The 27998-nt window shown below is 39.3% G+C and overlaps 1 protein-coding gene across 1 annotated transcript in view; it reads left to right on the top strand.

Annotated features, from left to right (window-relative positions):
- Positions 1 to 919: 919 nt before the first annotated feature.
- Positions 920 to 27998, top strand: part of ZNF385B (zinc finger protein 385B) — a 445637-nt gene continuing 418558 nt past the window's right edge. The window contains exon 1 of the mRNA XM_042994813.1: positions 920 to 938. The gene's annotated coding sequence lies outside the window, so the exon portion shown is untranslated. The remainder of the gene's footprint in view (positions 939 to 27998) is intronic.

Raw genomic sequence — 27998 nt, 5'->3', positions numbered from 1 at the left:
GGCTCCCAGACCTCTCTCAGCCTGATGTTCAGAGTGAGAGTCTACCCACGAGGTTAAGAGTTGAGATGTCACAGGGTTTCTCTGTATGCGAAGAACATCTATGGAGTTGAGATGGTAACAAAACAAAGCAGACTTGAGACTGTGACAGGTTTTGGGCTCTCCATTTCCTGAGTCACCTGTCTGGTGCCTTCCCCTTCACCCTCCTGCAAGCTCAGTTTTGCCCCCTGGTTGGGACCAGTTTTACCCTATACAGAGTGCTGAGAAGGAACTCTGATTTAGCACGACGTCCTTCTTTGACTTTGGTGACCCACCCTTGCAGTGACTATGTTCCTGCCACTGACTCTGAGCATCCCAGCCCCAGGCACGAGTCCCTGTCCTGGGTCTCCCAGAGTATCCTCTCTGGTCATTGCCAAGGTGGTCTCTTCCATAATTTGCCTGACCTGCCTTTGCTTCAGACCTTGGGCACTGTTTAATCCCTATTTCTCAATTATGTTGCCTATCAGCATTGCCCAAAAAGGGTTTGTGCGTGTGTGTGCATGTGTGTGTGTGCGTGTGTGCGTGTTTCTCCTAGTTTTATTAAGAAATTATTGATATACATCACTGTGTAAGTTTAAGGTATACAGCATGATGGGTTGATTTATATATGTTGTGAAATAATTACCACAACAGGTGTTAACATCCATTTTTTGTTTTTTTATTTGTGTCAAAATATACATAACAAAAAATTTAACATTTAACCACTTCCAAGTGTACAATTCAATGGCATTAAATACATGGTTGTATTTAACCATCACCACTACCTATCTCCAGAACTTTTTCATGTTCTAAAACTAAAATTTTATACCCATTAGAAGCTAACCCTTTTTTCCTTCCCTCTCTTCCTTAGTCCTTGGAAACCACCACTGTTTCTACAAATTTGATTATTGCAGGTGCCTCACGTAAGTAGAATCATACAATATTTGTCCTCTTATGGCTGGTATTATTTTACTTAGTATTGTGTCTTCAAGGTTCATCCGTGCTGTGGCATGTGTCACAATGTCCTTCCTCTTTGAAGCTGAATAATATTTTATTCTGTGTATATACCATATTTTGTTTATCCACTCATCCAACGATGGACATTAAGGTTGTTTCCACTTTTCGGCTATTGTGAATAATGATTCTATGAGCATGAGTACAGATACCTGTTTGAGTTCTTGCTTTCAGTTCTTTTGGGTATATACTTAGAAGTGGGATCATTGGATCATATGGTAATTCTATGTTGTTTTGTTGCTTTAAGAAGTGGCATACTATTTTGCACCAGCAATTCACAAGGGTTCCAATTTTTCCACATCCTTGCCAACACTTGTTACTTTCTGGTTTTTGATGATAGCTATGCCAGTGGGTAGGAGGTGGTGCCTAGGGAGTTTAAAAGATTATCAGTGCCCATGGCTTAGTCCCAGAGACTCTGATTTAATTATTTGTAGGTGAGGCCTTGTCAACAATATTTTGAAAACCTTCCAGGTGATATTAACATGCAGCCAGTGTTGGTAAACTCTAATATATTCCTGGCTTATGCTATCTGACTATCCTGTATTCCTAGGCTGCCTTCCTGGTCTCACACAAAGAGGCAAAAGCCTAGAAGGACTCGCCAAGTCCACACAGCAGTAACTAACAAGTTCTGTCTGACTCCAACCTGTGTTCTCTCTGCCGTTCCCCAAATTTGCTCCTAAAGGGCTCTTTCCATAGGGTTCCAATGCAGTCTCCCAACACAGCACGCTTACACCTTGGATCTGTATTGTGATGTGAGTTATTTTCCTAGGACTGATAAAACAAATCACCATACACTGGATGGCTTCAAACAATAGAAATTTAGTCTTTCACATTTCCAGAGTTGAGATATCGGAAATCAAGGCATTTGCAGGGTTGGTCCCTAACTGGAGGCTCTGAGAATCCCTTCCATGCCTCTCTTTGCTTCTGATGGCAGATGCCAAGCAACCCTTGGTGTTCCTTGGCTTGTAGATGCACCATTCCAATCTCTGCCTCCATCTTCACATGGCCTTTCCCCCTGTGTCTTTGTGTTTTGTCATTGTCTGTTTCTTATAAGGACACTAGTCATTCAATTTAGGGCCTACCCTGAATCTAAGATGACGTCATCTCGAGATCCTTAAATTTATTGTATCTTCAAAGAACTTTTTTTTTTTCCAAATAAAATCACATTCACAAGTACCTAAGGTTACGACTTGGACGTTCTTGGCAGGAAACACATACAACCCACTGCAGGGAGTTTTCCATTGGTCTTCCAACCTGTAATCAGTTCCATTATGAGTCAAGAGTTCAGCATTCACCAAAGCTTGATTTGTTAGAAGCAAGCCTTCAAAAGCACTTGCACTGGAATCAGAATACCAACCAGGATGCATAAATCTTTGCCTCATCACAGGGAGGCTGTCTGACTTTCTCGCCCTCTTCTAAGGGGCTCTGGAGCAGAGTCTTGTCCCTAAGACAGTTTGAGACTCCCTTGGAGCCAGTGAGGTGGTGCCAAGACCCTAACTCAAAATGCCACAGAAATACCCAGACTAAAGCACGTACCCTGCTTTTTCTCCCATCTTAAACGGATCTGCTAGAGTACTGGATGTTGAGGCTGCTCCAAGGTGGAAGTATCTGCAACAAAAAAGCTCCAATCATGGGAAGAAACCCCACTAATAGCATTTAATGACTCTCTGGTTGAGCCCCGATCTGAACATGCTTCCACTTCCACAGTGTCCTCTTTCCCTGTCTCCTTGTTCAAACTCATCCCGTGAAGTCTTTGGTATCCACTCGGCCTCCCAATGATTTCAAGTCTTCTTGGAAAGGAAACAACAACAAAATAAACCTTCTCATGGAAAAGGCTAGGACTGCCTGCCCTGTGGAGAGATGGGAAGGCTCCGACCAGACTATCTCCCTCCTCACCTAATTTTACTGTCCTGTTTGGATGACAAAGGCCCATCCCTAATGGGCAGTCTCTCCAGACCCTGTACAATCTGTGGGCAGTTTAGGGGAAAGGAAATTGCATTTTGTCTCATAAATAACTCCACTGTGTGCCAGAATCAGACCAGCCCCACTTTTCCAACTGTGCAGGCATCTGGGATGTTGGGTGTAAAATCCTGAACTAAATTATTTTCAGTTTTAGAATGTTTGATAAGTTATCTAAAGTGAGAGCATTTTTTTTTCTCAGCTTTACAGAGAATTGCACGTGGTCCTCACTCTCATTTTTAAAAAATATTTGGAATGATTTTATTACAAACTATGACTCCTTAAGGAGTGAATACATCTGAGAAAACCAAATGCAGTGTCCCAGTGGATTTAGCCATTTGTAAAACCTTCAGAGAATCTATAGGCAGAGGTTTTAAGAAGTGAAAGAGGCAATTCACCAACTCTTCATGCATATTCTCCTGACTGCCAAGGACATTAAATTTGTTTTCACCTACTGAAACTTCAACACATTTTTATTATATAAACATAATAAGTGTTTAATGCTAACCTGCAGTCAATTTACCTATTATGGTGTAAACTTAGTCCTATGTTTTTTGCTCAAGAAAAATTTTGCCTTAGCATATCCATTGGTGATGTAATTTGTTGGTCTGTATCCTGATGTTTTTGTAAATTTACAACTTTTTATATGGAAATATTGAGCTGGTTATTTTTATATTTTAATTTCTCCTATTAGTATGCTTAATTAATTATGTGGAAATACTGCAAGTTTAGGGACAGGATCATATTAATCTTTGTCTCCAAAGGCTTAGAGGAGTGCTTGGTTCATAGTAAGCATCCCATAGCTGTTTATTGAAATGCATATATATGTGAAGTGGGCACGTGCCTTATATACAACACAGAAGCTTAATCTCCCCCAACATGTCATTTTATCCATGTTTAATAGTTCTACACGTGTTCTATGACAAGCCTTCTCAAATATTAATATATACAGAAATTAGTGTATACAACATCATATATAAAAGTTGTAGTGTGAAAGTAGCCAACTGATATATGTAAATATGTTCTATCTGATTAATAATTAAATACATGCAAACTAAAACTGCAAGATAACATCTATCAGTTTGACACAAATGTAAAAGTTTGATAACATTTTGATCATTTTGAGCTGATGGGAGCAATGCTACATATTGTTGCTGAGAAGTGAATAGGTGCATGAGTTCAGGAACGAAAATGTTCATTTCACTTAAGACAGCCATCTCAGTATTAGGAATCTAGCCTACAGAAAGAATTGCACAAGTCTGTAAACACACACATACAAAGGACTTTGTGAAAACAAATCATATGAAACGAGATCAGTGCCATCTCTTGAAGCAGGAATAAAGAAACGGGTTCACACAATAGAATGTAACACAACCTTTATACAGAACAAGGTTGATATACATGGCCCAGAAAAATGACCAGGGTATTTTGTTACATGCGTTATGGCCATATAGAAGAGAGAGAGAGAGAGAGAGAGAGAGAGAGAGAGAGAGAGAGAGAACAATTCTGTTTTTCATTAGGAAAAAAGTGAGTGCTTATATATGTGTAAGTGTGTGTATATAGGTATAAATAAGAAAAGTAGTGAAAGATTGGCCTAGTATAACTCCTTTCAAACTTTGTTTTATTAGAAATACTGTATTTCCCACCTTTCAATTTCAATGTTAGGGAAATAGAAATAACTCAGAGCACACAGCTAATTAGATAGAGTGACTATTAGTAAATCATATATTTTCTTATACTTTTAATATGGTTTTAGTCACTTATTCTTTAAATCATATATAAAATCACTGAGGAGATTCAGCGTATGGAAGTTATGCAGTCATTAAGAAAGGGAAGAAAACTGAATGTTTTAGGAGGAGCTGTACAGATTATGAAGAATGTGGAGAAAATTAGGGCTGAGATGGAGGGGCTGATAATACATTACAATTCAAAGATGCATTCACTGATTCAATCAGGAAGCAGTTTTAAATTCAGTATCTAGTGTTCTTAGAACTGTTCTCCTGGGGCGTAGTGATGACCAGAGCTGGAAGAGTCTGGCTGCTAAGAGCTGTGGAAGAGATAGGTTCCTTTCATTCCTTCTGAGCACCTCCTACTCTTGACCTTGTGCGTGCTGGTGAGAATGGGTAAGGCTGCTGCTCCTGGGAAAGTTGGTGGGAGTATCTGATGAGTGAATAAACTTGGTACTTCAGGTAGCGATAAGAGTTACGAAGAAAATAAAGCAAGGATAATGACAGGAGTGACTGTGGTTAACTGGATTTATGTGACTACTTTTGAAAGAATGATCAGAGAGGACTTTCCAGGAAGGGATGTTTGCCCTGAGATCTGAACATTGAAAAGGTGGTAGCCTTGAGAAGATTGGAGAGAATGATATTCTTGGCAGAAGAAAAACTGAAAAAAAAAAAAAAAAAAAAAAAAAAAAAAAGTCCTGAAATGGTTGTGCTCAGATGTTGTGGTCAGTGTGGTCCTCCAAACTCATATATTAAGCCCCTAACTTTCAGTTACTTTCAGTAACTGTATTTGGAGATCAAGCCCATAAGGAGGAAATTAAGTCATAGGGCCCTAATACACTAAGAATAGTGTCCTTATAAAAGCTTTCTCTCCCAGCTATGTGAGAACACAGTGAGAAGGTGGTCTTCTGTAAGCCAGGAAGAGAGCCCTCACCAGAAGTGAAATTGACCAGCACCTTGATCTGGGATTTCCCAGCCTCCAGAACTATCAAAAAATAAATTTCTGTCATTTTGCTATTGCAGCCCAAGATGACTAAGACATCAGGTTTAGGGTATATTTAAGTTAGAGCTTATAAGACTTCCTGACAGATTGAAAGTGCAGAGAGGGAAAACAAGATCAAAGGTAAAATTGAGGCTTTTTGCCTGAGTGACCAAAGGAATGGAGATTCATTAAATATGATGGGAAGATGGAGTGGGTGGGGGAGTTCTTGAAGGGGAAGAGACAAAATCAGGAGTTTCATTGTACGCTCATTAATTTTAAGATCTCCACCTGCTAGACATTGTCATGGAGTCAGACATGTAAGTTGGGGCCAAGTGGAGTGTCATCAGCATTTAGATTGGATTTAGAGCTCTGGAACTGGATGGGTCACCCTACCAGGATGTGTCAACAGGGAGCCTAGTGGCCATCCAACAGTTTGAGGAGCATTGAAGACAGAGAAACCAGTAAAAATAGAAGAAGCTTGTAACACAGGGAGAGCACCAGAAACCAAGAATGGTCAAGTGTTGCTAAAAGGTTGAGTGGGATGAAAGCAGAGATTGAAAGCTGGGTTTGGCAAGTAGAGATCGTAGGGCATCTGGATGACAGAATCTCAGTAGAGTAGGGAAAGCCAAAGCCTAACTGAAGACAGTGATAATGGGAGGTGAAGTAGAAACTAGTCACATGTGGAATTGCGCTCCAATGGGAAGCAGAGGACTGAGTCTGTACATAAAAAAATATGCAAGATCAAGAGATGGTTTTTAAAAATATTTTTGTGATGGAAAATTTTAAATGTATAAAAAAGTAGATCCCATAGTAAAATAGACTTTGCATACATCAATAGCTTCAAGAATTAAGCAATCTTGTTCATCTGTACTGCTATATGCTTACCTAGTTCTGTATTATTTTTTTAATGTTTATTCATTTTTAAGAGAGAGAAACCGAACAAGTGGGAGAAGGGCATAGAGAGAGGGAGACACAGAATCTGAAGCAGGCTCCAGGCTCTGAGCTGTCAGCACAGAGCCCAATGAGGAGTTTGAACTCACCAACCAAGTGAGCCACCCAGGCGCTCCAAGTTCTGTATTATTTTGAAGCAAATCCTGGATACTGTTTTATCTGTAATATTTGAGAGTATATCTCTAAGACAAGGACTCCTTGTGAAGAAATATAATCACAAGACCCATATGACACCTAAAAACAACTGATAATAATCCCTTAATATCCATAGTATTCAAAGTTCTAATTATCTCATAAATGTTGTAAGTTTGAATTAGTTTCCAAAAAGGATCTACACATTGCAATTTCTTTTGGTTTGACATTGCTATGTCTTTTTCCTGCGTGTGTGTGTGTGTGTGTGTGTGTGTGTGTGTGTGTTTTGTCTTGTTTTTTTGTTTTGTTTGGTTTTGCTGTGTCTTTTACATCCCTTCTAGTCTAAACATTCTCTCTCCATCTTTTGTCCCCCTTGCAATTTATTTTCAAAGAAACCAGTTTGTCTTGTAGAGTTTCCCGCAGTCTGAGTATTCCTGATTGAACTTCTGTGATTTTGTTTAACACAGTTTTCTTCTTTTGTATTTCCCCCAAACTGATATTTGGATCTAAAAGCTTGATTAGAATCAGGTTTAAATTTTTTGGCGAGATTAATTCAGACATGATGGTATGTTTCTCCATCAAGGAGAACATGATGTCTGGTTGTCTCTCTTTTCAAGTTGTTAGTAGCCATTGATGCTCCTTCTCTAGTTACATTAATTCATTAGGGATTGCAAAATGGTGACATTCTAATTCTATCCTTGCTTCTTTATTTATCAGCTGGAATACTTCCTCATCAATTTTTAGTTACTGTTATGGTTTTTAGGAAAGACAGAATAAATGTTTGATTCTTTCTCTTTAACAGTTTTCAAAAATAATAAGTAAATTCTACAGTATCTTCAAAAATGAATGCTTTTAAAAATAATATGAACTCATGGGTTTAAATATACTCAATGTGTTCAATACATTATAGTTAGTATCCTTATTGATACTCAAATCGCCCCCATTTGTGCACCCTAGGAGCCTCTTAGATTTGGCCTCAGAATATTTTTGACAAACCCTGATAGTTGTTTATAGATTCATTACTATCTGGTATCCTAGGCTCATCTAGTACAATTTCTATCTTACATAGGAACCAGCTATCTCTTCAAAGAAAATAATTTTTATTTTAAGTGTGAGATATTAAAGCATATTTGTACATTAATAGAGATAATCCAGATGAGAGGAGATAACTACAGGAGCACAATCCTCAAGTAGGTAAGGGAGGATGGGATAGGTGGAAAAGTTGGCCTTAGATTGGAATGGAGACAGTTAATTCATTGAAGTGGTGCACTCACCGAGCAAAGCAAAATGTTCTAGAAATACAGGAGGCATATGAGTAACCAAAAAATATAACTGTCTATATGATTCTGTGTTAAGTTGCTGCATTTCCCACTTACAAATTCTACACTTATGGGTATAAAACTCACCTAGTTAGTTCCTCAATCAGTGATATGTTGAACACTTTTGTTTTTCTATAAATAACTTCCCCAATCAAAAAATCTCAACATAGATGACTAGCAATACACTAAACTTTTGAGATTTTTCATGGATTGTTAAGAATTCTTTCAAACTCAAAATAAAAATACTTTCCAGATTTAAAAATTGTTCATTTTAAATGATTTTTCTTTTAATTTCCAAGCTGGGTATTCATTTACTCCTGATATATTTGAAAAAGTGAAATATATTGATCTTTTGGTTTATTTGCTTTTCACCAGCTTGAATCATGACAGTAGGAGTGTCTCAATGTATGTCACAAAGTTCCCAACTAATGAATGTCTCTGACATACCGATGACTATCCCATCTTGTCTGACTTGGCTAAAGAAGTATCCCCACCCCCTTCCTTCATACTCATCGCTGCTGATAGATCCATCCCATTCTTCTCTTTGCAGAGGCTGTAACATCATTTCTTCCCCTCATTTCCTTCTCATGTTTGTTTCTACATTATTCATGCTTTCAAGGAATGTCCAGATATGGAAAAAAAAATGAACTCACTTCTCTTGCCTTCAGGCCTAATATAGATGTGCTACATGAGATTGGCACTTTCTCTTCTCCCCACCAGAGTCCCTTGTCCCTCAGATTCTTGGACCCAGTTGGATGAAGCGCAATCTGGAAGAGACAGGTTGGGTATAAGACATCTTGAATCCTGAAATACACCTTCAATGCCATTCAAGAAAGAGACTACAAAAAGATAACTTTAGATCAAGACCCTGAGGATGGAACTAGATAGGGAAGAAAAAGAGAAATGTAAGGAGTAGAAGAATAATGATAAACATTGATAAATGTTATAGTTTTGAAATATTGCTTAGAATCACCCAGCAAAGACTGAGAAAGGAAACTGTTCTCCGTTCTCTTCTTTCTTCCCGGACATCAAGACTCCCTGGTCGCAGGATCCTAAAATTGATCTACTGATTTTTTAAAAATTTTTTAATGTTTATTTATTTTTGAGAAAGAGAGAGTATGAGAGGGGGAGGGACAGAGAGAGAGAGGTAGACACAGAATCTGAAGCAGGCTCCAGGCTCTGAGCTGTCAGCATAGAGCGCTATGAGGGGCTTGAAACCACAGATCATGAGATCATGACCTGAGCTGAAGCCTGACACTTAATCAACTGAGCCACGCAAGCGCCCCAAAATTGATCTACTTATTAATGATACTAATGTGCTACAGGTCACCAGCATTAGTTAAAAAGTATCATTTTGGGGAACTTGACTAAAATTATTTGGATGGAAAAATCTTCTTCCAATTTCTCAGTAATCAGTTTTCAAACTATCTTTGGAGCCCAACGTAATCATAAATTGCAAATACATACATGAACTGTTTATGCAAAGCTGAATTTTCAAAGTATAAATTAGAATCTAATCACTCAGCTTGCAGAAGTATTCACCCTAGGATTCTTTTACAACAGGAACTTCTTTAGTGTTTGTTTCCAGACCATTAACTACTTGATAGAGAATCTATGGGTGGGTTAAGCAGCCTAATATATAAAAGTTGGAAATTGTTAGGCAAAGATAGATGGAAAAAAATGAATCTTAAGTGTTATAGGGAGATAGGAAAATAGAATTAATTTATTGATTTATACATCTTACAAATAAATCTATTTGTGAACATGAGGTAGAGCCTTAATTGCTGTTTACCAGGCACATACTGTAATTTTGTTGGGGTTTGTTCCCAGGAGTGAGCAAATATTTTCTTCTTACAACGTGAAATACTTACCAACATTTGCTTATTCCATTGTACAGATTTATCTACATATTATATTACACATTTAACTGAAATGTTTACATATCTACATGCCACTTGTGAGAGGAAGTACAGTGTCACTGCCACATATATCCCAGAGAATTATTAAAATTTAATGAGCATCCGTTAGTAATAAATCCTAGAGTGGTAATTTAAAACAAGATGGTGAAGTAAGGCAGTTATCTAGGTAATTTGGGGAAACACAGAGTTATGTTGGTTGGCCCTTCTAGATTTTTAAAAATATTCTTCTGGCATTTAATTTAATATTTATACCACTGAGTGACTTGAGTGGGGCAGAATTTTAGCAACCTGTCCATAGAAAGCCTTTGTTCTAAGCTGGCAATTGAATCACACGTATTGAAGGAAACCTCTCTTATTTTACTTGACTCTCCAGCTAAAGTTTGAAAGTCAATAAACACCTCATAATGCTAATTCAATTCAAGTCAACAATAGTGAGTTCCAATCAACTGAGCTAGATGCTAGGGTTACTGAGTGTGTAGTCTCATGGAGTTTATGATCTAGTGAAGAACACTAAAATAATAACACATTTTCACTTAAGATATGACATGCTCTAAAAGCAATGTCTAAACAAAATTCCTTGGGTATAAAGCAAGCAGACTGATTGGTTTTGAAAAGTCTTTGTGGAAAGTGCATCTTTTAAGGCTGGCCTTCAAGGACAAGGAAGTTTTCAATAGGTCAAGATGGTGGAAGGTACTTTTCTGAAAGAAGAGTACAGAGGCAGGAAAACACAAGTCATCTTTAGAGAACTGTGACATATCCTGTGGGGCTAAAACTTAGGCTGTGGGCATTTGCTGTGGTATTTGGAAATACAGTTCAAGACCAGAATTACAGGTTCTGGTAAACTAAGACCAGAAGACTGCTTTTCTAATTGGAAATAGGTAGCTGGGGAAAGTTTTTGAGCATAGATTATTCTGCTTAGTGAAAGTGAGTTTGCAGGATTGAAAGGGGTAGGAGCTGGATTGTTGGAGATCAAATAGAAAACTTGGCACTTACCTAATGGGGAATTAGTGTAGGAGCAACAGGAATGGAAAGAGGGGGTGGTTTCTAGGTTTTACTGGGGCAGAGTTGTGATAATCTAGTGACAGACTGGGTAGCATGGGAGTGGGAGTGATGCAGGAGCCCCTATGTTTATGGAGAGGAAGAGAAAGAGAAAAATAGGAAGAAGGCATAAGTTAGGAGAAAGGCTACCCAGGACTTCCAAAACCAAATAACGAGAGGATTACAAGAAGGGGGTCACTAAAAACAAATGATTTAGAGAAATATAGAAAAATGAGGACAAAGAAGAAATACAAAGATTTAACAAAGAGAAGGTTGCTATTCATTTTTTATAATGTGATGAGATCAGAAGCTAGGTTGCAGTGGGTTGAGGAGTAAATGGAAAATGTTACCTTGGAGAAAACAAGAGTAGAGGATTATTTTTGAGAAGTGGTGGTGAAGTGTAAATGAGAGAGGACCGTAATTCTTTGACAAATAATAAGGTTGGAAGAAGGTTTTATTAGGACAAGGAAAACTGATTCCAAAGAGACAACAAAGATGTGAGGTGGTAGTCTGTTACATTGATGACCCCCAGGGAACTGTGTCTCCCAATATTCATGCCCTTGTGTCTCCTTGAATCTGGGATGGCCCAGTGAACAATATAGAATGTGATGTTCTTGGAAAGGCTTCCAAGTTAAGGCATTAAGAAGAGCCGACAGTGTCTGCTTTTGTACTCTGGAGAAGCCAGACACCATACAAGAGCTCTGAACCTGACACCATCCTGCTGTGGGGGAAGCCCAAGCTATCCACATGGAAATGCCCCATGGAGTGAGAGACAGATGTCCAGCCAGCTAGCTCCCAGAAGTTTTAGGCATCCCAGCTGTGGCACCAGACACGAACGAAGAAACCAGGGTGGGCTGGAAGATGTTACTTGAACCACTGAAGAGCCCTGCTCTGCCCAAATTGCAGACTTGTGAGTGAATAAATGATTGCTGTTGTAAGCTGCTGAAGTTTTTGAAGGCTTGTTATGCAGCAATGGGTGCCTGGAACAGGTGATTAAAAAAGAAAGAAGCAATGTTAGGAAGGTTGGATGGATAGAATAAGGCTCCAAAGAAGATGAGGGGAGATAGGATCAAGTGGAAAAACTTGGAAGTGAGGATGCTGCCTTTTTTGAGGTAGATGGGATTGAGAGAAATAGGGATAAAAATTAAAGTTAGTGATGAATGGGAAGGAAAGTAGACCAAGCTGGACAGTGAAGCACTGTATTGAGAATGAGGATTGCATAAAGGAGCTGAAAGCTAAAGAGGGAGGAGAAATATGTCCCATTATACATGAAATAGGGGTTCATCCAGGAGGAGTAAGTAAAGGGCAGAGTGGCTGTAAGAACCCCGGTGAGTGTTGTGGCCATGAATTTGTAATGAAGCCAACAGCTCTATGAGTTTTCTGCACCCACCCTTACTGAGATTGGCTTCCTTCAGGGATCAAAACTTACTGTGTAGATGGGTAAACAGTCATTCTATTTGGTTTAGGAGATTCGGGCTCTAAGTATATAAACAAATGGGAAAAAATGTAACCCAACTTGAGTCTTCAAGTGTTTCAAAGTCTTTCTGAGACCTTTCCCACTTTTATAAAGGAATTCATGGACCTGCTGCTTGTCTATTTGTAATACTGGAAATGATTTCCATTAGCAATTGCTGAATCATATACCTGAGATTACAGACAATGCTATTTATACTAAAGAAATTGAGTGCACATCTATTTTAGCTTCCTGTCCTATTTTCATACTTCCATCCATTTGGATATTTGTCCCATATGTTGTCCTCAGCACTCTGTCTTAAACTGCTGTCTAGTTACAGCTCAAAAAAGCTGTTCCAAATGGGACTTTATTTCAGTAGGGGGCTGTACTTCCTTTCAATCTATTACTTAACTGACAGATACTGTGAAGGTTAATTAGTCAATTTTTAAAAGCTCTCTGTGATGGCAAAAAGAAAAAGTTGGTTTTGTACCCTTGAATGGTATACAATGACTTGACTCTTTTCATAGGTCCTTATATGAAAGATAAACTACTGGAGGGGTTTGGAATATGAATACTTGTGGAAAGCCAAAGCTGAATGATCCAATGACTTTGCGATGCTAAAGGGAGTTTATGACAAACCCATGTTACAACTGAATAAAATCCAGTTGCTTCCACTGGCCCCTCACCTTGTCTTGACTTCTAGGGGCTCCCTGTTCCCTGACCTCTCACTTCTCTGAGCCTCAAATTCATGGTTAGTTTGATAGTTGGCTTTGAACTCCTGATCCTACTTATTTTTGGGCCAGGATCTAACTGTGTTGCTTCTCTCAGTTCTGGCTGCTCAGTCTGACTCACTGCAATCCCACTGCAATCAACGTGCCTGGTGTTTCACACTTTGACATACTTCCCACGAGGATGTGGCCCTACAATAAGGAAAGAATTTGCCCCAACACCCATTGACCCATACCATGCAATGCCTATTGTTGTGGCTGATACAGAAGTTACCCAATGACATTCAGGTAATTCTAGCAGCTACTATTTAGGTTGATTCACCAGAAAGTTCCAACAGGCCCTTTAAAACATGATAAGATGCCATGGGCTGTTCCAGTTACATAATGTTCCAGTTACATTGGGTGGGAAGATCTAAGTTAGAATTAATTACTGGTTCTTTCAGTCATTAGCTGGGAACCAATTTAAGACAGCTTTATGCTCATACCTATGTGCTGGAAGTTACATATTAAGACAAGCCTTGACTATCAAGTTAAATAAATATCAGGCTGAAGGAAATTAAGGGTATATATCATGGTATGTACCATGGACAAGTAAACTAAGCATTTTGACTGAAATAAAAACATACTTTTGCTATCCCAGTCAAACTACATGCTAAATAGATTGAGAAGAAGAAAATAGCATCGTACAAATCTATGGCTTGGAAACTGGATTGGCATCAACACAACTAAGGAAATCCAAGCCAGATTCGAGATGTGCTGAAAACCAAATTTCCTAAAGGCCTGGGAGACTTTGGCATGTTGTACTGAGCTGTTAAATTCTAGAGCGATTTCATTTGTGCCAGCTACTTACCATCACCAGCATCAAACTTGCATAACTACACTACTGTTTTACTGCTGAAAATGAACTTTTGTTGGCCTGAATATGTGCAGAGGGTAAATGGCAAGAAGACATCTGATCCGCTATGCGGAAAGCTAAAGGGAAACATTCATAGGAGAAGCCTCCAGCATAAAGAACTCCTCAAAGACATTCAGCAGAACGATTTCCATGTACAAGATAGCCATTACCTGGCCTGAAACAACAGACTTAGCAGACTCACTTCATATGAGGCCCTCTGAAACAACAGTGAGGAACAAAGATCTCCCAAAGATCATAAAGTGAAGAGTGATGATCACAGGCAGCAACATGGGGACAGATAATTGCTGCTCTCTGGTATAAAAACACAACTTTCAATACAATGTTTGCAGTGGATGCTGTTGTGAACCACCCAGATGCCCCTTTCAAGGCTGAGGTGTTCTTTCTCTCAGCTGCCTGGTACTGGGGCTGCTGTCTGCTCACAGCCCATTTCCTAACCCCCTGCTGAAGAGAGCTGCCTTTCCCAAGATCATGCCCCTTCCTGGGACAGCCCACATCCTGGGGCTGTTGATCAGGGGATACAAAGGCCTGTCTCCCTTGTCTCTAAGAAACCCTGAGGGGCCATCCCAAGTAGATAGGTCCCCTGTAGGTGTGTGGGTGGCCTCTATTATATCTGCCTCAGGTCCCCTCTCACTCTGCCCTTTTATCCTGCTCCCCTCCTACTCCAACAAGTATTGTTCCTGAACAGTCCCCTCAGTAAACCTTTTGCAGGCAAATCTCCATCTCAATCCCTTTCCCCAGGAAACCAACCTAAGACATACCCATCTGATCCTAACACCACATGGTGGAACAAACATGATCAACACATGCTTGTTCCCACCTTCCTTTCTCCTACTCCTCTAAAGAGGAGTCAGGCTTTGCCTATTCCCTATCTTGGCCTCCGGCCTCCTCCAAGTAGCATCCTGCTTGGCAGAGTCTTGACAGAAGGATAAAGGTGGTGGGGGCAAGGGTTAGAGTGCTGGCAAAGAGGTGTGGGAGAAGCTGTGGCAAATAAAGAAACTGGGGTTGAATGGGGATTTTAAGAAATACCGTTATGCTCAACCCAACCCTTTCACGGCATTCAAGCAAAAGAAGCACAGAGCTTGGATCGTTGGGAAGTTAATTTTTGTGACTGGACTGCCATTCCACTTGGGCTTGGGTGACAGTGGTCACAATTTTTAAGCTTTTCCTGTGAATATAGGCAATCTCATCTTTAGATGTCAGTGGCGATGCCAGCAGAACTGTATGTTTCAGGAGTGCTTTAAGTTGGGGCATAGTTTTACTATGTCTAATCCACACTCTTTGAATGCTATGAATTTAAGCCCACAAAAATAGAATTATAGGTTTCAGGGCTTTAAACAAAAATGTTTGTAACAATAGAAAAATAATTAAACTATTGTTTCAGCCTTTATTACGAGAGACATATGAACAACTAACTATTAACACATTCTTCCAAAACATCTACACGTGCCAGTTATGTGCATGTGGGAGCTAAGGACAAAGGGCAGCACACCCTAATGGTATAACTGTCTGTCAGAATTGTATGTGCAGAAGACAGTCTGTGAGAAGCCTTTTAGATTCTCTAAGTTACGATTTTTGTTCTAATGCCCAATACCACTGGCACATAAGTGGCATCGCTGAGGAGTCTGGCCAGGCTGGAGTACACGCAAGAGCACCTGTGGAGATGACAAGAAGGGGTCCCTCTCATGTTAGGCCTTCTCAGCCCGGGACTACATCCTAACTAGACTCTCTTGTTTGAGTTGCTTGTGAATCACGGCATCCTGAGTTACAGGATGGATTTTCTATTTTCTTTCTTTTTTCTATTGAGAATTGCCAGCACTTTTTCTTAAGGGTAGAAAATTTCCAAGAACAAGCCTTAAGAATACAAACAAGTATTTTAATGATGCATTTAGGACAAGTTTTCCAAACACAATATTTTCTTCGGGGTATAGTTCCAATAGCTGGTAGTGATCATGAGCTGTTAGCAATCTAGGAATCAGAGGCAGTTATGTTCCAAATCTACCAAGATGCTCCAACCTGTCATCCTTAGACGTGTACTTTCAAGGCCTAAGAGACAAGCTTTACTCTTGAGGATCTCTGTTCTTGAGTTCAGTTGTTAAATCCAAGGATAAAAGACTAATTGGGGAAACCCAAAACAAGAAGATTAAGCATCCTTCAGAGGAAAGGCTAGGGTGTGGTGGGTTGCCCATGTCCCTTCTGTGTCCAGCCCAACACAGAAAGCTGTTGGGCTGTCCTGAAGCCAGTGCCATTTCTGTCCTGTGCCAGTGCTCCTGGCAACCTTTGAAGGTGATCATCAGCAATCAATACCTATGAGCTTTGACTTTGTTTAATTTTATAATTTATTTTGTAATCTACATTAAAAAAATTAGCTCAGAACTATTGGCACATCTTTTTTTTATAATGTTATCTGATACATGATATGTGTTTATGTCCCAGAACAGAAATATATAGACATTTAGTACTTTGAATCTTACCTTCAAAAGAAAAGCACTTTATACTGAAGTACAACATATATGATGAAAAAAAAAAGACATCTTAGTGGTGTGTAGCTCGATGAATTTTCATAAACAAAACACATCCAAATCAAGAAACAGAACATGACCAGCAGCCAGTAAGTAGTTCTCCCTGTGCTCCCTTCTAGTCCCTGACCCCGCCAAGGGTATTCACTGTCTTGACTTTTTACTATTTGCTTAGTTTTGTCTGTTTTTTGTTTTTTGTTTTTTGTATTGCATGTACTTGGATACAGAAAATATAGACAGTCCCTGACTTAGGATGATTCAACCTCAGATTTTTCATTTTTACAATGGTATATAAGGGATACATATTCAGTAGAACCCATACTCCCAATTATGAATTTCCATCTTTTCCCTGGCTGGCAATATGCAGTGCGATACTCTCCCATGATGCTGGGCAGTGACAGCCACAGCTCCCAATCAGCCATGCAATCGTAAGAGTAGATGACACACAACTATTCTGGTTTTCGCTTTCAGCACAGTATTTGGTAGATTACATGAGATAGTCAGCACTTTATCCTAAAGGAGGCTTTGTGTTAGAGAACTTTTTCCTACTGTAATGGAAGTGTTCTGAATGAGTAGATTGGGTATATTAAATGCAAATTTGATATATGGTATTTTCAATTCATAAGTCAAGGAAGGTCTATATGTACTTTATCTGACTTCTTTCAATTGCTATTATGTTGGTAAGAGTCATCCTTTTTGTTGCAAGTAGTTGTATATCGTTTATTTTTTATTGCATAGGAGTCCACTGTATGAATAGATCACAGTTTATTTATACCTTCTTCTACACTTATTTATAATTTCTTCTTCTAGAAACATTGCCCCTATGACCAGATGCAAAACCTAACTTCGAACGTTTTCTCTGAATCTCTGAGGTCAAACAATGCCATCTGGAGGAAGAGGCTACCCTTTCCCACACTTTTCATTTCTTCAGTGTCAGAAAGCCATTCTGGTCCACTTTGATAGCTCAGAGCTGCACTGTTAATCCAGGATAGCTCCTAGCCAGATATGACTACTGAGCATCTGAAATGTGACTAGCATGAGTTAAGATGTGCTGCATGTATAAAATACATATTGGATTTCAAAGACTTGGCATGAAAAAAAATCATATAAAACAATAGATTCAATTCAATTCAACAATTTATATTGATTACTTATTAAAATAATTCTAATTTAGGCTGAATGAAATATATTATTAGAATTAATGTCACCAGTTTTTTTTTCTAGAACATTTAAAACTGCACAGGTGACTTTCATTGTATTTTTATAGGATAGTGCTCATCAAGATCACTATCTCATTTATTCTTCTGCTGTAAGTCAGAATGTTAGACCAGATCATCTCCCAAGTTTTTGTTGTTGTTGTTCAAAAGTTTTTCTGAAGGTCCTGGTGCCCTTTAAAACCAGTACATGGATGCCCAGATCCCAGAAGCATAAAATTACTCCTTCGGCAGTTTGAGGTCGGTCCAGGTGAGAATCAGTGCGTACCTGCCTCAGGACGTGAGCACTGCACGTGTCCTTCAGGTAGGCAACAGGCTTGGGGAATACATTAAGCCCTGATACCACTTTAATTAAAAATGTGACAAGAGACGTTGATTATGAAAGTCTAGGAGACTTCACATTTCCAGGCTTCATAGAGAAACCACTTTTCGCTTCACTTAACACTGTTTATAGCTGCTGTTGGTTTATATGGAAAATGTGGCAGCGCAAGTTCTAACGATTTATATAGGGCAATATAATTTATATGAAGTCATTTTGGAGGCCAGATGAATAATAAAGTGTCAATTAATTTTAAGTTTTTGACTATGTGTTTAGGTTTTATCATCCCCAGGCCACATTTTAGATCAATTCCAAACATTCATATTAAGGGGGACCCACAAGTCTCAGAGTCATAAAGAAATGAAGAAGGGCCTAGGGAAATAGGAATATGATATGTAGGAAATTTTTTCCAAAATGGAGACAGGGTTCCAAACAACTATTCTAAGTACCATATTATACTCATATGTGAGGTTTTATTCTGATTTGCTGCTTTGAACCTGAAAGAATTCAGGACTGTTACACATGTCATCGGGCAGATAGATTTTTAAATTTCTCAGCAAATCTGAGTTTTCGTATCTTCTTACCCATGTCCTCCTCTTTTTCTCCAGTGCTTTACTCATTGTTGGCAAATACGCTTTCTTTAAAGGAAGTCATAAGAGTTGTAAATTATTGAAAACCTCTGGAAATATGGCCTCTCGGTTGTGCATTATATTATATTCCTAATCCCCAGTTGTCCTAATCCCTTAATTAAAACAGGAGCAATTTAAATCATTGCAGTGATGTTTTTGTGATTCTATATTTTAATTGAATTTAAATGATGAATATTTGATGCTGTGTATTTGTCAGACAAATAGGAATAAGCACCCTGATTCCCCCTAAGACAGTTAACTACGATTGAAAGCTAGGGAAGCCTTGATTAAATGAATTAGGAAATTAGACACAACTTGTAAATGTGTCCAAGGGGCAAATTCAAGGACTTCATTCTAAATGCCTTTATGGGAAAAAGAAAAACCATGCTGATTTCAGAAAGGATTAAAAATTGAACAGACCTAGAGTTTTCATCAGGAAATGATCTGGTTTTAGAATCTCCATTATTTTTTAAGCTACTTTGGGGACTATTTTAGAAACAGCTCAGCTTCTGTGGAATGATCCTCTGAGTAAAGTCCTGACTGGAATCTGTTTTTCTATCATTGGATCCTCACATAAAAATCAGCCCATTAAAGTCCTTCTCACACAGGCTTGAGGAGGAATATAAAGCACTTCTTCAAAGCAGGAGCTGGAGGTGAAACATGGACGTCTAGGGGTGCTCCTCTGTGCCTGTCGCCCACAGAGCAGCCTGCCGCGCTAGCAAGGTTGGCGCAAGGCCGCTGGAGACAGCAAGCAAAGGCGGCAGCCATTTGGCGGTCTTCTGCAGGCATGAAAATAACTGTACACAGAATGCAGAAATGTTAGAGCTGGAAAAGGACCTTGGAGATCATTGGATCCAACTCCCTCTCTTTACGAGGAGGCCGAGGTCCAAAGGGGAGGCGGCGCGTTCATTACTGGCAGAGCATCCTCTATTTACAAAGTACATTAAGACAAAAGCAGGAGAATGTACACATACTCTCTCACACGTGCATGCGCTCTCTCTCGCTCTCTCCCTGTCTCTCACTCCTTCACATGCGCGTGCTCACGCGCCTCTGGCCTTCTGTCCTCAGTAAATTCTCCTAGGGTGATGTTCTTGTGAGGAAAGGAGGGAGCTCTTTCTCAATAACATTACATTTTATTTTTCCACTTTTCTTGAAGTATGATTCACAAATAGAAACTGTATATATTTCAGGTGTACATTGGGGTGTTTTGATATACATATACATTGTGCAGGGATTATTACTATCAAGCTAATTAACATACCCCTCAAGTCACAAAGTTACTATTTTGGGCAGCCACACTGCTTACCATGTACTCTCTTTGGGAATTTCAAGTACACAATACACTATTTAACTATAGTCACTGTGCTCCCCATCAGGTCACCAGAACTTCATCTTATAACCAAGTTTGTACTCTTTGACCAACATCTCCCCATTTTCCCCAGTCCCCTAGTAACTGCCCTTCGACTTGGTTTCTATGAGTTCAACTTTTTTAGATTCAACCTATAAGTGAGTTCATGCAGTATTTGTCCGTGTCCGGCTTATTTCACTTACTATGATATCCTCAGGTTCATCCACGTTGTCACAAATGGCATGATTTCCTTCTTTTTTTAATGGTGAATAATATTCTATTGTATATATTATATATTCTATAGTGTGCATATATGTATATATGTATGTAGGTATATATATACATACACATGCACACATGTATCACATTGCTGGTGAGGATGTAGAGAAAAGGGAGCCTTTATACACTGTGGGTGAGAATGTAAATGGAGGTTCCTCAAAAAATTGAAAATGGAGCTATCATATAATCCAGTAACTCCATTTCTGGCATGTATGCAAATGAAGACATAGTTGCCACTCCTATGTTCATTGCAGTACTATTCACAGTAGCTTGGCTATGGAAACAACCTAGATGTCTGTCGATAAAGGAAGGAGCTCTTTACATGGACTTGGACTGATCCTTTGAAAAGTCACTCGTGAGAAATACTTCAGAGGAAATTTTTCAGGTCCAGTGCTACAGTCTTCAAGGGCAAAAGACAGCTCATTTATCTTAAGCCCACAGTTGTCGATAATGTGTTGTATGCAAAGAAGAATGTGTAGTCTTTCTTATCAGTGTTGTCAACCCAGGTTTTCTTGGTTTACAACTTACCCACTGCCTCCTTCCAGATGGTCCATGTGTTTGCATTGTGTTGCCCTTCTCTTCATATGCATGCATACACACAGAAAATGAAAGAGTCACTTAGAGAGTAAAGTCATTAACTTCAAGCAGCCATAGAATACTCCAATTTTTACCAGCAGTGTGATAGGTTGTCTGATTCTGAAGTAACATATTCAGTAAAAAAAATGCTCCACCTTATTTTGAGGTCTCCAAAGTCTCTGAATTTGGTTGAGGTCAGACCTCTGCCATATAGAGAGCTCTCTGCTGTACTTGTCTCCCACACATTCTGCTTCTCCCATCCCTCAAATCTCCATGCCCTCCTTCCCTTCAGCACAGGATACCTCATCCTTGACACTATTGACTTGTGGAACCAGATTGTTCTTTGAGGGGGAAGGGGAATGGGGCTGTCCTGTTCATTGTAGGATACTCGGCAGGATTTTTAGCCTTTCTACCCAGTAGATGCCAGTAGCACCCATTCTCTCAACCACGACAGTCAAAAATGTCTCCAGACGTTGTCCCTACTTGAGAACTACTGCTCTAGTATGATCATCCATGGGGAGGGGTTGACTGTATAATCCATAATGTCTGCACACCTTTTCCCAGTCCCCAGGGACAGTACCTGTGCTGCAGGGGTCTGCAGCAACTCCAGACTTTCTAGGTGTGCCTAGTAAGGAACTTGGTAAGTTCCCTTTCTGGTCTTTGTGGCTGCTGTGTTTTCCTGTATCATGCTAAGAAGCTCTAATAGAAAAATTGCCCTCATTAAGGACAAGAAGAATCTCAATAAGCTGGACACCATGGAAGGAACTGGATCACTGGCATCTTCCCTAAAGGACCTCCCATCCCCCACTTCTGCCATTGACAGCACTTCTCAAGCAGGCTGAACCCAGAGTCCCTATCTGAAGTGAGGAAGAGTTCTTTTTGTCTAATCGCCTACTTTCTGATTCTCAGGGGGATGTCCAACCTCCCTGATGGTGATACAGTTCCCTCTTAGAAGGCATGGGAGGGGAGGGGAGTGTGGTGGGCAACACATTTATAAAAATACTAAGTTACCCCCTCCTTCAATACCACGAATTGCAAATATGTCACATATCAATGGGTAAGGATTATGGGTATTGGTTTGTGAAAGAAGTGTTGATTTCAACCATCATAAACAAATTACCCTTTCCTTCCTAGCTAACTCCCTTGATAAGAACAACCAGTTCACAAACCCATGAGGCTAGAGAAGGTGTGTGGGTACAGGAAAAGAGTGGGAGAAGCATTTTGCACTTTATTAAAATTAGAGTATCAGCATTCCTTTTTGATAAGGAAAAAAACCCCAAAAAGCAATGCATATATTCATGTTTAAATGCTTCCTTCTTCTGGACCATCTCCCAGCAGTAAGACGTATCATTTTATAGGGTTTGTGTTTCTTTTTTTTTAACCTCAGTGTTTATACTCAGATTCATAGGGCTGTTGGTAGGTTGGCAGGTACACACATGAGGAAAATATCAGCAGGCAGAGTCTTTCTCTTCCTTTCTCCTTAATTTCCTCCTTTACGTGATGGAACAGAGCTTGGTCTTGCTTAACAAAGATTTTCTAGAAGCTATTCAAGGTGAGTGCAGTGAAAAAGTGGTAGGACAGAGGAACACCTACTAATATTAAGAGGGAAAAAAGGTTCTTTCTAAGACAGCTAAATCTGTTTGCATAACTCAGTACTTCTCCTGGGACCAGGGCTCCTAGCAGGCTCTCAGAGATGCCGCCGAAGGGACACAGAGCCAGGGCCCAGAGGGTACTTTTTGCCGCTGTTTGATGATGGCATCTCCAAAGGCAGCTGGTCTGAACTGGATGAACCCTCTGCCTGATACTGAATTCTGTTGCTAGCTCCTTTCCCCAGCTTCAGCCTTGTGTCCATTCCAGTGTTGGGAGCAGGGTTAGATTTTGATTACTGAATTGTAAACTGTAGGGCATTTATAGTAAATGGAGATAGTAGAGCTGTAACTCTGAAGTTTCAGGAGCATATTTATATCTAATGAATCCAAATACAAATAATTTTTAGCTTTTTTGAAGAAGAAAGGACTTTTTTTTCTAAGCAGATATTTGGAATACCAGCTCAATGGAGCCGTCCATGGATGGGCTTCATGGGATTTAGAAATCCCTTGAAACTGAATGCTTATGCATTTTCCTGAGATGGATTCCATATCTTTCATCAGACTCTCTAGATCCGTAATTGATGAAAGGTTAAGAATCACTGTCTCAAAGGCAGTTACAAAAGTGCCCTTTTTTTGTCTTGTCTACAATTTTTACTTGTTTTTTAGTATGTATGTGTGAGTGTGTATTTGGTTTTTAGTGGGTTTTTTTTAAAGTTTATTTATATTTGAGAGACACAGAGAGTGCATGCACACACACAAGTGGGGGAGGAGCAGGGTCAGAGGGAGAGAGAGAATCCCAAGCAGGCTCCATGCTGTCAGCACGGAGCCCAATGCGGGGCTCACACCCATGACACATGAGATCATGATCTGAGCTGAAATCAAGAGCTGGACGCTTAACCGATTGAGCCACCCAAGCACCCTGGTTTTCAATTCTTTGAGACCAGATAGTTTCATTGGTGTTTCTCCATAAGATATTTTCCTAGAGGGTGAGCCAATTTGAGGTTGTAAGATCTCTGGAGATTAAATTCTTAGCTACAATTGGTTTAGGTCTTGTAGAAAGTTGTGTCATTGAAGTTCAATGGTGACTTTCTGTGACGATAATGTCAGATTGAGAAAGGACATCGAGGGGAAAAAAGGAGGGGAATATTAGGTAGTGAGGATGCACAATCACTTTTTTACCTTTAATTCAATATGCCTGAGGTAATTAAGTTCCTTCTTGTCTGTTAAGATACTGCTGACATTCATGTTCCCTTGAAGAAGTGTTTATGTCAAATCTTATTCCAAGGGCAAGGAGTGAGGATTGAAGTCTACAGTGGTGACTCCAGACCTGGGAAACAGGGCTTTACCCTCCTGTACTGCTGCTCTTACAACATCACTACCTTCTTCTCCAACACCATGTCTTCTCATGAACTCCTGAAACAGGGTTGGGAAGCTAGTTCATCTCCTTTTAGGTAGTGTGATAGGGTCCCTGGGTGACTCTGTTGGTTAGGCTTCTATCCCTTGATTTGGGTGAGATCTAGTAGTGCTTTGGGCTCCGCACTGGGCGTGGAACTGCTTAAGATTCTTTCTCTCCCTCTGTTCCTTCCCCACTCTCACAAGCTCGCTCTCTTTCTCTCTCAAAAATAAAGAAAGAAATGAAAATTAAAGAAAAAAAAGGAGAGTGATTTCTCACCAACCCATTCCCTGATCTCACACCACAATGGCCTTCTTACTGTTTTTAGACACAGTAGGCACTTTTCTACCACAGGGCCTTTTACATCTGCTATTCCCTTGCTCTAGAATGCTTTTCCCCAGATAGCATCACAATTCACTCTATTACATCCTTTGGATCACTATGAAGTCACTGTCTCAGGTGGTTCTTCCCTAGTCACCCTTAATATATTGACCTCCCTCTATATGTCATACCCTTCTTCCCTGCTTTATTTTTTCACTTTAGTACATACCTCTATCTTCCCTATTCTTATATTTTGTTTATTCATGTGTTATCTAGTGGAGTTTTGGCTCCCACAGATTGTAAGCTCCATGAGGGCAGGAATGGTTCTCTGTCCCATTCAGTACTAAAATTACAGCACATAGAACAGTGCCTGGTTAATTATAGATACTCAGTAAATATTATTTGAATGAATAACCTCAAGAGATTTTAGGATAAAGCTTGCTCATGAGAAAAAGTACTATGTGACCTTTCAATCCAGTGATTTTATGATCAAGAGGCCAAGCTAAACAGGCAAACTGATTTAAGTGACCCAATAGCTTCTATGTTGGCATGTATCAAAGTGTTTATCATCCCCATTCCATAATCTATAAGTTGACTGTTCTCCTCACCAGGTTAAGTTCTGCAGGGGAATGAAATTTAACTCAGAGATGAAGTGCGGAGCATAGAGACATGTTCAATAAATGTGGAGAAAAATGAGAGAGTGAAAGAAAATGCAAACACACTAAGACCAGCCCTTGATACCAATATATGTGTTTAATCACAGAATAAATAATCTCTTTGTGAACACGTGGAGCACATCCCGCTTTGTTTTGCTTTAACAAATCCCCTAGAGAGTCACTAGCAAGATAAAGAAGAAGGTATGATTTCTGAAGAAATCTCTGGAAACAAAATTAGGCAGGGTATGTAAGCCACCTTGGATCAGGCTTAGACTGAAGTGCCCAGGATGTAGAATGGAGGCAGGGGTTGTTATAGAAGTCAGGTGATTTGGTGGGTGTAGACCACCTTGGAGCAAAGTTCTAAATAAGAGTCTTAAGAAAAATAGTGGGAGTGACTACAGGTTGGTTGTGTGACAGCTCCAGCCTTCTGGAGTGGCTTCAGCCTTTTAAATAGGGGGTTGGATACTCCACTTTTCTCATCCACAGAGCAGCCTTTCAATGCCACTCAAAACCACTGAGACCCAATAGAGTAGATTCACTCAAACCTATGTGTTCTGTGGCCTCAACCATCTTCTAATTCAGTCTTATTATAACCAGGTTTCCAAAACTGATTTCATTAAACCAAAATTTCATGGAAATTTTATTATAAAAGTATATCCATGATTAGCACATTTACTCTTCCCTACTCTCTTCAGCATTATTATTTATTTATATCTTTGCAAACAGCATTTTCTGTAGAAAATATGAAGCTGTCTATCACTTTTCTTCTATACTGTTGTCACTTGTGTTTAAAAAGCTCACACCTTTTACCCTGCTATCTTGGGAAAGAAAATATCCACCAAACAAAAAAGCCCCTGATCAAGATTTCGAAATCAAAAGGTGGGTATATCAATCAAGAAGTTTCTCACCCAATGCAGAAGGGTTTTCTTTTTTCCTTTCATAGTCTTCTTCTAAGCTCTTTTCATTAAATCACAATGCCAGGCAAAGTCAGGGGCATGCTGTGCCTGTCATTGTGGTTTATAGATCAAATGAAAGCCAGTATTAATCATCTTGCTTGATTCTGGAACCTATTAATTTTCCAAGAACGGTACCCCAATGACACGAGTCCTTCATTCTGTGATCTGATGCAGTGTCATTTGCTTTTCCTCCTCTCCGAGTGAACCTCAGAAAATGTTAGTTACATAAAACCATTTAAAAGTAAACCTTTATCTTTTAACTGGCGAAGTAGATGAAAGTTCCATTTAACAAATCTATACTTTGCCTCATTATCCTCGGGATTCTTTAAAATATAGTTAGATTCTGGGTCTAGGCCTATGAACTAGAGATAAACTTGAGTTTCTTTTTCCTTTATTATCAAGGACTTTATGGAGAATGGACAGCTCTCAGATCTGGTATCCTCAATTTTTTTGGTAATGAGTGTTTTTTAAAATATTCCAAAGTCTTTGAAGTTTTGGGAAGAAGACGATGCTGAGGATAAAGTCCTCACAATATCAAAGTTCTTAGGAGAAACTCTGTATATAGTAGACCCTACATAGATATTGTTCAATGAATCAGTGGCGTCGAGGGCAGAACATCCTTTCCATCCTCACCTTTATCTCCAGTGAGAAGAGGATGGTAAAGGAGTTGGGGGATGCTACCAGGTAAGGCCACAATATGCCTTCACTGGAACCATTATTTAACTAGATCAAGATTGCGTCCTTTTATTAAAGCTTATTTCTGGGCAGCATGTTGTCAGTATATTCTCTGGTAAAGCATGTGCACCTTGTATTTGACTCTAAATAATGTCATTAAATTAAATATTGAATGTCATAGCTTCAGAAAATATAAGTCAAACGTTCGTTCATTACGAGGGTAGTAAAGCTCTTAAGTTACAAAAAAGAATGAAGTCAGAACTGGACAAAGAGAGCAGAGGTTTTCAGTGAGGGTTTTTAACCTAAGGGCAATTCTTTATACATACAAGAACATATAAAGTCCAATTTATGGAAAGATGTTTCATTTATCTTCCTGAGTTATCTATGCAAAAAAAAAATATATATATATATATAGCTTTGGCTATACTGCACCTGTATTGTCTTGTTGAGGTGACCAAGTAGTAGAAGAACAAAGTTAATCTCATATTGCACCTGGTTTTCATTTCAGCTTTTCTCTGCCTCTTCATTTACTGTTATGTTTAATGCCAGGTTCTGTTTTTAGCCTTGAGAGAGGGGAAGAGTGTAGAAAATACTTGTAACATCTGTAGCAATGGACAGAAGAATGGATAATAATAGGAAATGTCTACATACCATCTGGTATAAACACAGATGTGTGTTTTCTTTAAAAATAAAAATCCTGCACTCTAAAAGGGGAAGATTTACAACATTCTAAAGAAAGTCAAGAACCCATTCTTAAGTGGCTCTTAATTGACAAGATGCAATCCTCCCTGTTCATTGCCATTTTATTTATAGAACTCCACTGGTGGGCGCTGCTCATTTTCCCTACAAATTTTGTGTGCAGAGGTCATGGTGCTTTCCAGAATCGGTGGCAATACCACACAAATTCTTTATGTCAAGTGTTACATTTCTTTACCTCTTTATGTACCTGGAATGGTAAACCCAGAATGAGGATATTCTATGTTTCCTCTAAAACCTCACCATGGAGTTTAAAAGCTTAAAGAAAAAGGCGTAAGGTCAAATTGCTAAGGGAGATTCAGCATATTTTATAAAGTTATACAATTTTAATTCTTAACTACTTCATAAGAGAAGTCTATCTGCAAAACCAACAAACCACTCATAGGGAAGATTGTCCTTTCTTCCCCTTTCTTTTTAGCATTTATACATTTAGTACCAATAACAAATTCACCAAACTTACTTAACTTAGTATTAAACTCACATTTTTATTAGGCAACCCACACTTCTCAAATTCAGAGGGGTCTATTATGTATCTTAGAAGAACAAAAGTTTCTGAGGCTATGTCCATTGAGAGATCACCAACAGGTTAAATTACTCCGGAAATAAAAGTGTAGATAC

This window comes from Panthera tigris, chromosome C1 (genome assembly GCF_018350195.1).
Source record: "Panthera tigris isolate Pti1 chromosome C1, P.tigris_Pti1_mat1.1, whole genome shotgun sequence".
Classification (NCBI taxonomy): domain Eukaryota; kingdom Metazoa; phylum Chordata; class Mammalia; order Carnivora; family Felidae; genus Panthera; species Panthera tigris.
Note: the sequence above shows the minus strand (reverse complement) of the source record. Positions and strands in the feature narration are given on the sequence as shown.